Source organism: Calonectris borealis, chromosome 13, assembly GCF_964195595.1.
Source record: "Calonectris borealis chromosome 13, bCalBor7.hap1.2, whole genome shotgun sequence".
NCBI lineage: Eukaryota > Metazoa > Chordata > Aves > Procellariiformes > Procellariidae > Calonectris > Calonectris borealis.
The window spans coordinates 24805614-24818701 of NC_134324.1; the positions used below are offsets into that span (position 1 = coordinate 24805614).

At 57.8% G+C, this 13088-nt stretch overlaps 1 long non-coding RNA gene across 1 annotated transcript; it reads left to right on the top strand.

The window, feature by feature from the left end:
• The first annotated feature begins 6669 nt into the window (after positions 1–6669).
• Positions 6670–11490, top strand: LOC142087900 (uncharacterized). Its single transcript, XR_012675663.1, has 4 exons — positions 6670–6737; positions 8796–8859; positions 9241–9414; positions 10340–11490. It is a non-coding gene; the product is annotated as an uncharacterized LOC142087900 (long non-coding RNA).
• Positions 11491–13088: the final 1598 nt, after the last annotated feature.

The window sequence follows — 13088 nt, forward strand, 5'->3', positions numbered from 1 at the left end:
CGCATGCGCAGTAGCGCGCTCTCCTTTGCTCGCTGCTGCCACCGAGCGACCAGAATCCGGTACTGCAGCTCTTCAGCTGCGCATGCGCAGTGGCGCGCTCTCCTTTGCTCGCTGCTGCCACCGAGCGACCAAAGCTGGGTACTGCGGCTCTTGAGCGGCGCATGCGCGGTGGCGCGCTCTCCTTTGCTCGCTGCTGCCACCGAGCGAGCAGAATTCGGTACTGCAGCTCTTGAGGCGCGCATGCGCGGTGGCGCGCCTTTCTTTGCTCGCTGCTGCCACCGAGCGACCAAAGCTGGGTACTGCGGCTCTTGAGCGGCGCATGCGCGGTGGCGCGCTCTCCTTTGCTCGCTGCTGCCACCGAGCGACCAGAATTCGGTACTGCAGCTCTTGAGCCGCGCATGCGCAGTGGCGCGCCTTTCTTTGCTCGCTGCTGCCACCGAGCGACCAGAATTCGGTACTGCAGTGCTTCAGCCGCGCATGCGCAGTGGCGCGCTCTCCTTTGCTCGCTGCTGCCACCGAGCGACCAAAACTGGGTACTGCAGCTCTTGAGCCGCGCATGCGCGGTGGCGCCCCCTTTCTCCGCGCTGCCGTCCGCCGGTAACGGCAATGCCGTACTGTGGTGCCTGCGGGGTGATGCCGCCGCCTTCGTTGGTTCGTTCCGGTAAGGAAACGCCGCTGCCGCCCCACGTGCGCGGTGCCGGCGGGCGCTGGGCCTGCAAAGCGCGGGCCTGCAGCGCCGGTGCCGCCCCCGTGCACGCGCCGCCCGGCGGCTGCTCGCTGCTGCCGCCCCGTGGCCGAATCGCGGTACTGCAGCGCCGGCACCGCTCAGGTGCGCAGCAGCGCCGCCGCCGCCGCCGCCTTCGCTGCTGCCGCCCCGAAGCCGAAGCGTGGTCCTGCAGCCCGGCGTTCGCGCGCCGGCTCTGGCCCCTCCATGCGCCGTCCCCATCCCGGTGCCTCCCTCATCCCGGTGCATTCGTCATCCCGGGCGGCAATGGTTAGGGTGCCCCCCCCCCGCATGCCAGCACCCCCAAGAGTATCGGCGTGTCCCGGTGCTGTCCCCATCCCTGGGGCAGCTCCCCGTCCCCTGTCCCTGCGGCTGGTCGTTGGGCTCTGTGTTCCCCCAATAAAACACGGGGACGGAGGGGACCCCTGGGGACAGGGGGTGGGGACCCCCAGAGAGTAGGCTGTGCTGCCGTCGCTCCTCGGTGCTGGCCCTGCTTGTCCCCTGTCCCCCCAGCGGTGACGAACTCCGGGCCACTGGCGGGGACCCTCACTGTCACCTTCCCCCCATGCCGGTTGCCACCAGCGACAGGGACAGCGACGCACCCCCGGGGGTGTCTGGGGTCCCCAGGGTGGGAGCGGAGCTGCAGGATGCCGGGTCCCCCCTGCCCGAGCCCTGCAGACCCAGGTGGAGCGCAGGCAACCCCGGCCCTGTCCCCAGCCCTGTCTCCGCGTGGCCGTGGGTCGGTGCTGCCATTGCGTGGCCAGCGGCTGGGAGGACACAGCTCCCGCCGGCTGGGGCCAGAGGAGCCCGGCAGCCTGGGGACCCCCGGGAAGGGCCGGCTGTCATGGGGACTCGGCGCCCAGGGCACCCCAGAGACCCTACAACAGGGTGCAGCATGAACTATTTTATTACCTGTGCAGTATCCATGAGTGAGTCCCCATCGTTCCCATCCTGGTCCCCCAGTGGGTCGGGGTCCCAGCTGCCCCTGGGGGTGGCTGCAGGTGTCGGGGGTGGGATCCCTTCTCCCCGCGGTGCCCCCCACCTCCCCAGGGTCATCCCTCCCAGTCTCAACTCCCCACATGGTGTCCTCAATCTCCCGAGAAACACCTCTGTCCCCCAATGTCCCCCTACCTACCCCACTCCCAGGGTCCCTCCCGGACCCCAGGATTCCCCCCCTGCCCCATCCTGAGGCCGCCCCCCCCCCATCCCCATGGTCATGAGACACACACACCCCCCCCCCCTCCGGCACTGGGGAGACACTGGGAAGAGCCGGCACTGCCATCTCGGGGTCCTGCTAGCCCTCATCCTCCCTAAAGTCTTGCACCATGCTCTGCTCCTTGGGGGGAGTGCCCACAATCAGGGGGGTGGGGGCTCCCGTCCTCCCCAGGGAACCCCCCCAACCTGTCTAGGGCACCCTCTGCCACCTCCCCAGGGTCCAATCACCGTAACAGGGTCTGACCCTGGGATCCCGCTGGTTAACGTCAGGTGCAAGAGAAGGTTCCTCATTACTCCTTGATTAGTTCTTAGGTGCCAGCTCGAGCTGGGTGCCTCCAGAGAGGGACCCCTACCCCGGATCACCCTCCTTGCACACCTGCACCCGTTGCAGGAGGGTCCACGCGCACCATGGGAGCCATGTGGGAACCGGAGGCGGCCTCGAGGCTGCTCAGCAGCGGTCAAAACACCCCAGTGGTTTCAGGCACCGGCTGTTTTGCTCCCGAACCCAAGGGTACTGCCGAGAAAAATAACCACCACTGTCACACGAGGGTCCTGCACAATCCCCACCATCGCACAAGGGTCCCCGTGCACCTGCCCGCCATTGCACGAGGGTCCCCTGCACACCAACCAATTGCATAAGGGTCTTCCTGCACTGCCCCCCCCATTGCATGGGCGTCTCCACACACCGACCCCCCGCTGCGCAAAGGTCCCTGCACAATCCCCACCGTTGCAGGGGGGGTCCCTGCGCAGGCACCCGCAGTGCACAAGGCGCCGTGCGCATGCGCACTTCCGGGGCGGGGACTACACCTCCCGGCGTGCCCCCCGCGGGCGGCCCGGAGGAGCCGCGCGCTGATTGGCTGCGGAGGATATTTCAACGGGGCGCGCGGCGGGCTCTGCACCCAGGCGGCGGCGGCGGCGGCGGCGGCGGCGGCGGCGGCGGCGGCGGCGGCGGCGGCGGCGGCGGCAGTCTGAGGTGCCGCGGGCACGGCGGGCTGGCGGGAGGCTGGGGACCCCCCGGGGGACTGAGGAGGGGGGCTGTGCGTCTCGGGGGGACCGGGGAGGGGGGCGGGGGGGGGCTGTGCGTCCCGGAGGGGGCCGGGGAGGGGGGCGGGGGGGGGGCTGTGCGTCCCGGAGGGGGCCGGGGAGGGGGGCCGGGGGCGGGGCTGTGCGTCCCGGAGGGGGCCGGGGGGGGGCTGTGCGTCCCGGAGGGGGCCGGGGGGGGGGGGCTGTGCGTCCCGGAGGGGGCCGGGGGGGGGGGGCTGTGCGTCCCGGAGGGGGCCGGGGAGGGGGGCCGGGGGGGGCTGTGCGTCCCGGAGGGGGCCGGGGAGGGGGGCCGGGGGGGGCTGTGCGTCCCGGAGGGGGCCGGGGAGGGGGGCCGGGGGGGGGCTGTGCGTCCCGGAGGGGGCCGGGGAGTGGGGCCGGGGGGGGCTGTGCGTCCCGGAGGGGGGCTGGGGGGGGGCTGTGCGTCCCGGAGGGGGGCCGGGGAGGGGGGCTGGGGGGGGCTGTGCGTCCCGGAGGGGGGCTGGGGGGGGCTGTGCGTCCCGGGGGGGCCGGGGAGGGGGGCTGGGGGGGGCTGTGCGTCCCGGAGGGGGCCGGGGAGGGGGGGCTGTGCGTCCTAGGGGGGCTGGGGAGTGGGGCTGGGGGCGGGGGCTGCAGTCCCCCAAGGAGCTGGGGAGTGGGGCTGTGGGTCCTGGCGGGGCTTGAGAGTGGGGCTTGGGGCTCCCACGGGGCTGGAAAATGGTGTGGTCGGGTGCTGTGAGCACCGGGGGTCCTGGGGCTGGGAGGCGCTTGCAAACACCGGGGAGGGGCTGCGAGCATGGGGGGGCACAAGGGTTGCACCAGGGTCGGTGCATGATCACCTCCATTGTACGGGTGTCGATGTACAGCCAGCCGGGCTGCACGAGGCGCCGTGCGCATGCGCGGTCCCGGGGCGGGGACTACAACTCCCGGCGTGCCCCGCGCGGGCGGTCCGGTGGAGCCGCGCGCTGATTGGCTGCGGAGGGTATTTCAACGGGGCGCGCGGCGGGCTCTGCACCGAGGCGGCGGCGCAGCGTGAGTGTGAGGGGCCGCGGGCCCGGGGAGCCGAGGAGTGGGGCTGTGGCGGGGGGGGGGGCGGTCCTGCAGGCTCCGGGGACGGGGGCTGGGGGGGCTCCAGGCGGAGGAGGGGCTGTGAGCATCTGGGGAGTGGGGCTGGGGGGCGGGGCTGTGTGCCCTAGGGGGGCCGCGCAGTGGGGCCGGGGCGGGGGGGCGGGGTGGGCGCTGTGTGCAAACAGACCCTCCCTGCGAGTCCCCGCTGTCGCCCCGTGGGGCCGGGCACCCCCCAGCCCTCCCTGCAGGCAGACGGGCAGCCTGTAGGCAATGGAGGCCGCCCGCCCCAGCGAGGTGCTCGAGCCTGGGGGCTTCACGGGCCGAGTCGAGGGGGAGGAGCTGCTGGAGAGAGGGCTTAGAAACGGCCTTCTGCCCCCGAAACTGCTGGAGCATTTGAAGGGGAGGGACAGGTCCACCCCAGGGCCCCAAGGGGAAGCCCTCGGAGCAGGGACTTGGGGTCGTTCTAGGAGCAAAAGCTGGTCCCAGCCAGCTCGCCTCTGCTCCCCCGGCACCGGGATCGGACCTTTCAGTCCTGTTTCTGCCCGAAGCATCACACAAGCGCTTGCCCTCCCCGGGGGCATCTTTGGGCCTTGAGAACAGGCGCAGCAGCTGGGTTTTTGGGCTCAGAAATGGGTGCCAAGTGAGCTGGTTTGGGGGCCCAAAGCAGAAGCCGGTTTGGCCGTTTGTGCGGGGGGCTGGGAGGGCATTGGGGGCTGCGGGGGAAAGCAGGGGGTGGGCAGGGTGCGTGGACCCTCCCCGGGGGGAGGGGCTCTGGTCCTGCTGGACCCCGAAGTGCAGGAGGCCGGCACGCACCAGGCCCAACTCAACGTCTGCGGTGGTCTCTGGGGGGAAGAGGTGGTCTCTGCTTTTCAGACCCCGCACGCCCTCTTCGAGTCCAGCTCTTGCTTGTTGACTGCTTCGAATAGTTATTAACTAATTAGTCGTACAAACTAATTAATGTTTATACAATGTCCAACTATGATATTTAATCCTAATAGTCGAGTTTTGACGGCGATTGGTTTACGACCTTGTCAAAAGCCCAGGCTGTTGCAAATAGCTGGAGCTTGTAAGGAGAAGGAGCTGAAATCAACGGTGCAGAGCTGGAGCTTCAATTAGCCAGAACCGTCGCAAGCAGGAGCTGGAACGAGACGGGGTGTCCGCTGTCTGGGGCATGCCTTAGCCAGGGGCAAAATTACCAGCAGCTGTAACGAGCGGGAGCTGCGATTCGCTGCAGTGTCTGTTTGCCGGAGCATCCGTCGGCCGGACTGCGCTCCCAGCACGGCTGAAGAGCAGCCAGGCGCAGGCAGGGCTGTCCCCGGCAAGGCGTTCCGAGCGGCAGGGAGGCGAGTTGTCCTTCTGCTAGCGGGGAGCCCGGCCTCTTCCCTCGGGGATTAAATCCACGCCACGCGTGGATCCGCTCTCTTTGCGTGGAGGGTCTCTCCCGGTCCCGTTCCCAAGGGCTGAAGCGAGGTCCCCCGGGGGGCAGGCGGCAGCACGAGGCGGCGGTGTCTCCCCAGTACCCGGCAAAGGGGAGCGAAACCGGCCGGCTGGAGCTCCCGGGGTGCACAGCCCGGCCCCGCACGGCAGAATCCTTCCCTGGGTTTTCGCCGTTGGCTGGGTGTGACAAACAGGTTCATTTTGTGCCTCCTCTTTTCCCAGTGTCACTTTCTGCGTCACGTGAAGAAAATCCTGCGTGGTTGACGCCGCTTGCTGCTCAGGTGATGGGACATGTGGGGCCGGGGGAGCCGGGAGAAACATTGGCGTGTCCAAGGTCGCTGCAGGTGCTCCCCGTCAAACCCAGGGAAAAGGCAAATTTGCTGCTGGTGCAGAAAAGCTGATGAACAATTGCCGTGAACAGAGCGTGCCTACGTACCCTCGTTAGCGTAACTAACCCTGGGTAGTTACGAGTGTTTTCCTTTCAGGGAAAAGAATGAGCTTTCATCTACGAAAAATTAAGAGCTGCCTGTGTCCTTCTTTAAGTTCAAGTGTTTCTCTTCTGTTTGTTCATACTGATTTTATGGGCAGGTTGGAAATAGCCTTTTATTTTTATAGGCATAACTCAATTTGTAGTACTACGTGGTGTCAGGAGAGTGAATTTTGGAGCACCCAGGTATCACTAGAAACGGAATGAATGAGACACGATGGAAACTGATATTTAAACTTGATTTTTACTTGATATTTTTTTTTTCCTGAGAGTGTTGACGGCACGTTGTCCTGTGGCTCAATCCACGTTCTGTTCAGTGGAGTCTTCAGTCTAGGACTTTTAAGGAAAAAAGTTGGTCCTTCCGAAAAAGGGCTAGTCATTCATAGGCTCGAGGCATAGACTTGGCGAGCCGCTTAAGTACGTGATCAGAATTAAAGCCAAATGTCGCTTCGTGTTGCTGCTGTTGGCCTTCACTTTCGTTAATTTCCCCGCTGCTCCGTCATGGTTGGGAGCTCTGAATCATCATTTTTTTCACTCCCTAACGCATTTTTCTCCCCAAGGAGAGGCTACGTTTAAAAGTTACTTAGTTTCCTCGCAAATGCATCGGTCAATAAAACGGAGTTACGATTATTAAAACCACACAAATGACACCGGTCTTACAGATCTGGACTATTTCTGAACACGTGTTCATCGCGTGCAGATGTCATCGGGATACAGATCACCTGCATTTCATGCTCTGATGAGACAATTTGCTGAGACAGGGACGAGCTCCAAAAGAAAAAAAAGGTACAACGTCAAGGTTTTGTTTTGTTGTTGGTTTTTGTGGGCTTTTTGTGTTTGTGTTATTTTTTGGTTTGTGTTTTTTTTTTTTTTTAAAAGAGTGCGATGTTGACTGGTGGCAGCCTGCAGAGCTCTCTTGCTGCCTGACCTCTCCTTTTCTTCCCTGTCACTCCTCTTTCGTGGCTGTAATTTTCACTCGGGTAGTTTTAGAAGAGCGATTTAGTTCCTCGCCTGTGTAGATGTGCTGGTAATACCTGGAAGGTAAATGCTTGAACCGGTAGCGAATAACTTGGCTACAAGTAGAATTTCTGAAGGAAGAACAACAACAGCAGGAAGCAAGTAGCGAGTTACCCCAAATTTGTGTGTGTCAAACACATCAAAGTTTTATTGCCAAACATTGTTTGGCAATGTGTTCCAAATGGCTCGTTTTGGTAAACTTAAATTTTCAGGAAGTTCAGGGTTGTGTGTGGAAAAACGTGCCGCTCTGTCTAGGTGTCCTGCTACGTAAATAGCATCAGTCAGTAGCACATCCAGCGGCAGGGCTGCTGTTCCCTGCTCTCGATATTGCCGTAGTAGTGTTGTGATATTTCGACCTAAGAGGCGGGTTTAGGAATGGAAGGAGAATGCCTGCGTTCTGCAAGGGCTACGAATGCCGACCCTTTTCTCTGCCTGCTGCTTTCCTGTGCGTGAGATGAAACTGTATTGTTTTTCTCCCTTGTTCCCGGTAGAAATATTTCTGAAGCTGTCGCTGCTGTGGGTTTGCAATGTGCGTTACTGCGTTTTTGTAGAGTTCTAGTTACGGATCGTTTCTGCCGCGGCAAAGTGTCAAGATACGGTTTTCAGTTTAAAGCTTCAGAAGCTGCATTCGCTGAAATCGGCGTAGGTGAAGCTGGTTGTTGTGGTTTAACCCGGCAGGCAGCTAAACACCACGCAGCTGCTCGCTTGCTCCCCCTGCCCCCAAAGTGGGGTGGGGGAGAGAATCGGAAAAAAAAGTGAAGTTCGTGGGGTGAGGTAAAGACAGTTTAATGGGACAGAACAGGAAGGGGAAACAATCGTAACGATAAAAGAATATACAAAATAAGCGACGCACAATGCGATTGCTCACCGCCCGCCGACTGATGCCCAGCCGGTCCCCGAGCGGCAGTCGCCACCGCCCGGCCAACTCCCCCAGCTTATGTACTGAGCGTGACGTCATATGGTACGGACTGTCCCTTTGGCCGGTTTGGGTCATCTGTCCTGGCTAAGGTCCCTCCCAGCTTCTCGCTGGCAGGGCATGAGAAGCTGAAAAGTCCCCGACTAGCGTAAGCGCTACTTAGCCACAACTAAAACATCAGCGTGTTATCCATGTTTTTCTCGTCCTAAATCTAAAACACAGCGCTATACCAGTTACCGGGAAGAGAATTAACTCTATCCCAGCCGAAACCAGGACACTGGTCTTGCGCATGATCCCGCTGTGCTCGCAGGGGTGCTCAGTGGCTCCTCATCAAAACAGCGAGGTGTGTGTGGACGTCCGTAGGGTTGCGCTAGGGGTCTGGGGGCGTTATGTATTTTTGCTGTTGGAAGACGGAATAGAGCGTGTGCCTGTTAAATCTAACGATGGTCGAAGGTTGGGAGGGACCCTGAGCAGGTTTGGTGGCACAACTGCAGTTTTCAAAGATCTCGACCGTTTGGAGAAACGGCCTGGAAAAAAGGATTCCTCTTTTGCAGCGAGTTCGCGAGGACAGACGGGTTGCCGTACTCTTTAACAAAAATACTCAACTTGGGACGTATCGGGTGAGGAAATCGCGGCTCTACTTAGGCTTGAGAAAACGTACGTAGGTGTCTGTGCCTGTCACCTGCGCGTCTCTAGGCAAGTGAGTTCTAGCGAAACTAAAGCTGCCGATGAGCCAAAAGAAAAGGCACGGTTGTCTAAAACATGCATAAGCTCTAGTGGCCTGTCTCAACAACTGCACCAAAGATGATGCAAAATACTTTCTCCTCCACTCAGTTGTAGTCTTCACAGAAAAGGAAGCTTTGTGCTAAACGTTTTTTTTTGGTTTTTTTTTTTGCCTTTCCTCTCAGCAGAATGTCAACTGCCGTGAAAGTACGAGACGGATGGAAAGGATCCATAGTGGTCTGCAAGTACAAGGTATGCCTGTGATATGTGTCTGCATTTTTCCTAAGGTGCTTGTAGCGTGGACTTTACAGTCAACACGAAGAATGTGGCAGCTCTCCTTCTATCTGATTTTTTAACATGAAATATTTTAACACAAATACTAAAAATAAAGGTCTGTTCTGGAGCGTGGTACGCCTATTCAAGGCTTGCTTTCCTTCGTCTATTTTCTCTTCCTGAAAGCAGAGTCTTCTGTTTCTGTGCGCTTGCTATTAAAGGGTGCTGTGAAAATAATGTTGGACTAGAAGAGGAAAGGAACCGTTTGTAAGAGTTCGGACGTTCGGGAGAAACAGGCTTTGTTTTCACGATAAAAGCTTTATGCTTTTTCAGTCAGTCAGTGTTTAAAATACCTTACAGGAGCACTCGAAAACCTTACTGAGATACTGGCATCTGTGCTAAAAGCAATCAAGGTCAAAGAAGAGGCGTGGACAACACGGGACAAATCGGCGTCGCTTCGGTGTGTTTTCCAGGCTTTCCCGAGAAGCGGTAGCAGCCTCGTAACTAGCGACAGAGAGTCCTGATGTGTTTTCGGTGAGTTACTGATTCTCTAATGTCCTTTTTCCTAACCTGCAGCGCGTAATTTTGACTTTTCACTCTCTCTGGAAAAAAAAAAGGAGTTAAATCGATTTCCTTGCAAGGACCCAAGCGCAGCACATCTTCCAATAGTCGATGTACGGCTGATCTTTGGTTCTCGGGTGTAACAGTCGAGAGATCGTAAAGACGCGTTCCTCCGCACGCTTGGGTACAGCCAACAGCGTTAGCAAACCTGCCAGTCCTTTTTGGTAGCCTGATGTATTGCAGCACCGGGGATTTGATATTCCCCACCGCCTGCCCCTCCCTCCCCCCCCACCCCCCCACCCCCCAAAAAAAAGTAAAACCGTATGGGAGATCTCTTATCTCACTGATTTTTCTATCATAAATGAAATTTTAAAAAGAAAGTTAAAATTGTCTAATTTCCAAACTGACTTGCATTGTTTAAACTGCAGCTGCCAAATAGCTGTAGTGTATAATTTATTAGGTGTGCTTAAGCAGTTGGGTAGTTGCTCTAAACGTTTAAAAAGAGAGGCAACTGAACGTTAGGGGCTTTTTTCCCGATCTTTTGGCAGAGTGCTCTGAAGCACTTTATTTCTGTCTCGCTTTCGACGGCGCGTTTCCCCGGCAGTTCGGTAGCATCGGTCTCGGCGCAGCTGGCCAGGCGTCCCTCCTAGTCATGTCACACACGCAAAACCCCTGGTCAAACGATAGCTGTGTAGCTTGGAGGTAGATAATTTAACGGTATGAATTCACAGCTACGCAATTTCAATGAACGCAAAAGGAAAATCAAATATTTTTATAGTACGAGTGTTCTCATTGTACGTATGTAAGCGTGCGCACGCCTTTTTAGCATAAAATGAATTGCTGAGATTTGTTCTTTCTTTTTCATTTTACTCTTCAAAGTTTTACGCTTCACTTTCAGCTTTATCGGCCAAGCGAGCGAGATGCGCAGCAGCAGCAGCAGCGCAAGGGCTGGAGCTGCGGCGGTGGATCCGTGAGCGTAGTTGCTGATTACGGCGCGCCCTTGTCCTGCAGCCTCACGGGGTTATCTCCCGGCAGCGGTGCTGTAAGGAAGGGACGAGGCGTTTTCCGACACCAGCGAGAGCGTTTACTTCTCTGCGAAGAACGTGTTCAGAATCGTGTCAATTAGTCTTCACGCTGATTTTAAGCGTTCGAATCGCTCGAGCTTTTAAAGGCGGCGTTGTATTTCGAGCTGACCCGTTTGCCTGGCACCCTCCTTTAGCTCGACTGCTACCCTCTCCCTTGCCCTGACCGAATTCCTCTGCTGCCTTCGGTGCTGTTTTTTTTAACGTGCTGAAATATCCGTTGGGATTTTTGTTTTTCAGATGCCGCGCTGTAAGCGTCCCGTGGTGCTCAGGAGAGACCCCCGGCCCAGGTTTGCCTGCCGGTCGTTGGGCGTGCTGAGGGTGAGGGGCCGGCTGGCAGCCTGCGGGACGGGGGCTGGGGGGGGCTGCAAGCGTTTGGGGGGGCCGCCCCTCCTTTATCTTTCTAGCAGAGCCCCCCTTTTTGGCGGGGGTGCGTGCGTACATACGTAAACGGCATTATTAAAGTAACGAGCTGCCGGTTGGGGCCGTTTCCCTCGTTTTGTGTCTTTTTGGGGGGGTGAATAAAAAGGGGGGGTTGGGGGGCCTGGAGGGGTGATGATGTCATTTGGGGCACCCCAGCATCACCACGGGGGTGATGATGCCGTGGAGGAGCAGGTGAGTGGGGAATGGGGGGTCATGGGGGTCCGTGTCCCCCCCTCCCCCCCCCCCAAAGGGGGTCACAGCCCAAATTGCCTGAAAATTCATGGGGGGGGTTTCAAAAATTTTTAAAAACTGTAAATATATCTGTGAGGCCTCGAAATAGAAAAAAATCTCTCCTTGTTACATATATTGAAAAATAATATTAATTTATACGTACAAAAGGATTTCAAAATAAGGACCTATATCTGCCCTATTATATAAAGGATTTTAGAGTATAAAAAAATTCGAAAGATGTATATAGGGTTTTAAGATACAAAAATAACTCACGTCTCTATAAATCAAAAAATAAAGAACTTCCAAATGCAAAAAGGATGATACATTTTATACATGAAGGAATTTAAAATAGAAAAAGGTCTGAATAGATACCGCTATCTACACTTACTACGTGTTACATAGAGAGTCTACATAGACATTATATGTAATCTAAGAGATTATGTACAAGTGTAAATAGACATCTAAGTCTAAAACCTAAGTCTATAAAGATATAGGTGTAAATATATGTAAGTGTAAATAGAGAAGTCTATAAAGACATTTAAGTGTTCAAAATATGTAAGTCAACAGATCCATAGTCTGAGCAGGTATTATATATAAGAAGTGGGAAATAGGGGGGTATAAGTGAAACATAAATATATTCACTAAATATATATAGAGAGATATGTGTAAATACATTAAGTGTAAATGTCTCTGATAATAAGGTTTTTAAAATGCAAAGAAACCCTGTTTACAGAAAGGATTTTAAAATTCGACACACACACACACACACACACACACACACACACACCCCCCGCCCCGAAACACCTCTCTATTGAAGATACAAAAGCGCTTTCAAAAGCTGCCTCTTCCCTGTTCTCCTTTTCCGCCTGTTCCCATCCTGATTGGGGGCCAGTTCCCCCAACAGGGACTTTCCCCTGCAGGGCTGCGCACGCAGAGCGGGACCTGCCGCCATGGCCTAAAAATACCACAAAACCCCTAATTCGGGGCCTGCAAGGGGTGGGGAAAAAAAAGCCCGCAATTTTGGGGGAAAAATACCCAACTTGGAGCTCCCGGGAAAGCCAAATCCGCCTGGATTTGGGCAGCCGGAAAGCAAAAAAAACCCCATTTTCACGCACAAAACGAAAAAGCAAAAACCACCAATTTTTGTTGTGAAAAGGCGTTGAAAAACCTCCAAATGGTGGAATGTTTTGGAAAAGGAAAAAACCCCAATTTTGATATTATGGAAAAGCAAAAAACCCCCCGATTTGGGGAAGATTTGGGGTGAAACACCAGCCACTTGAGGGGCATCGCTCGTGGTTATCCAGCGAGGGTCAGTCATCGGGAACGGATTATCTGTTGCGGGTCATCCCAGGCGAGTTTTCTGCTGTGGGTGGTCCCGGGTGGACCCCCTGGCGTAGGTCACCCCCACGCATGTCCCCCCCCCGCCCCTCCCGGTGTCCGCCCCGCCTTTCCCGTGCGAGGTTTTCCCCGCGACGCGCCCCCCGTATCCCCTGCCCTCCTACCTCGTGCCCGCACTGCCCTCCTCTCTCCTCTCCCTCCTCCCACCCCCCGTGTTCCGCACTGCCTCCCCGTAACCCCTCTGCCCCGGACCCCTGGGGTGCTGCCTGCCCCGCCAACCTGCCCGTTGCCCCCCGCCCAAACTCTGGCACCCCCCTCCCGCTCCCCCGCCCCCCACTCCCACCCCGCTCTCCCTCCTCCTGCGTTTTGGGTTTGTGCTGCAAACGGCGTCGGTGACGCGGGGCTGCGTGAGTTCCCGCTGCGCAGCGCTTGCACCGCGCCGGGGGCTGTGCTGCTCCTCGCCCCGCCCTGCCGGCGAGCGGGCTGGGGGTGCGCGAGGGCCTGGGAGGGGGCACCGCTGGGAGAGCTGACCCCGGCGGACCCAGGGGATGTTCCAGGCCCTGTGACGTCAGG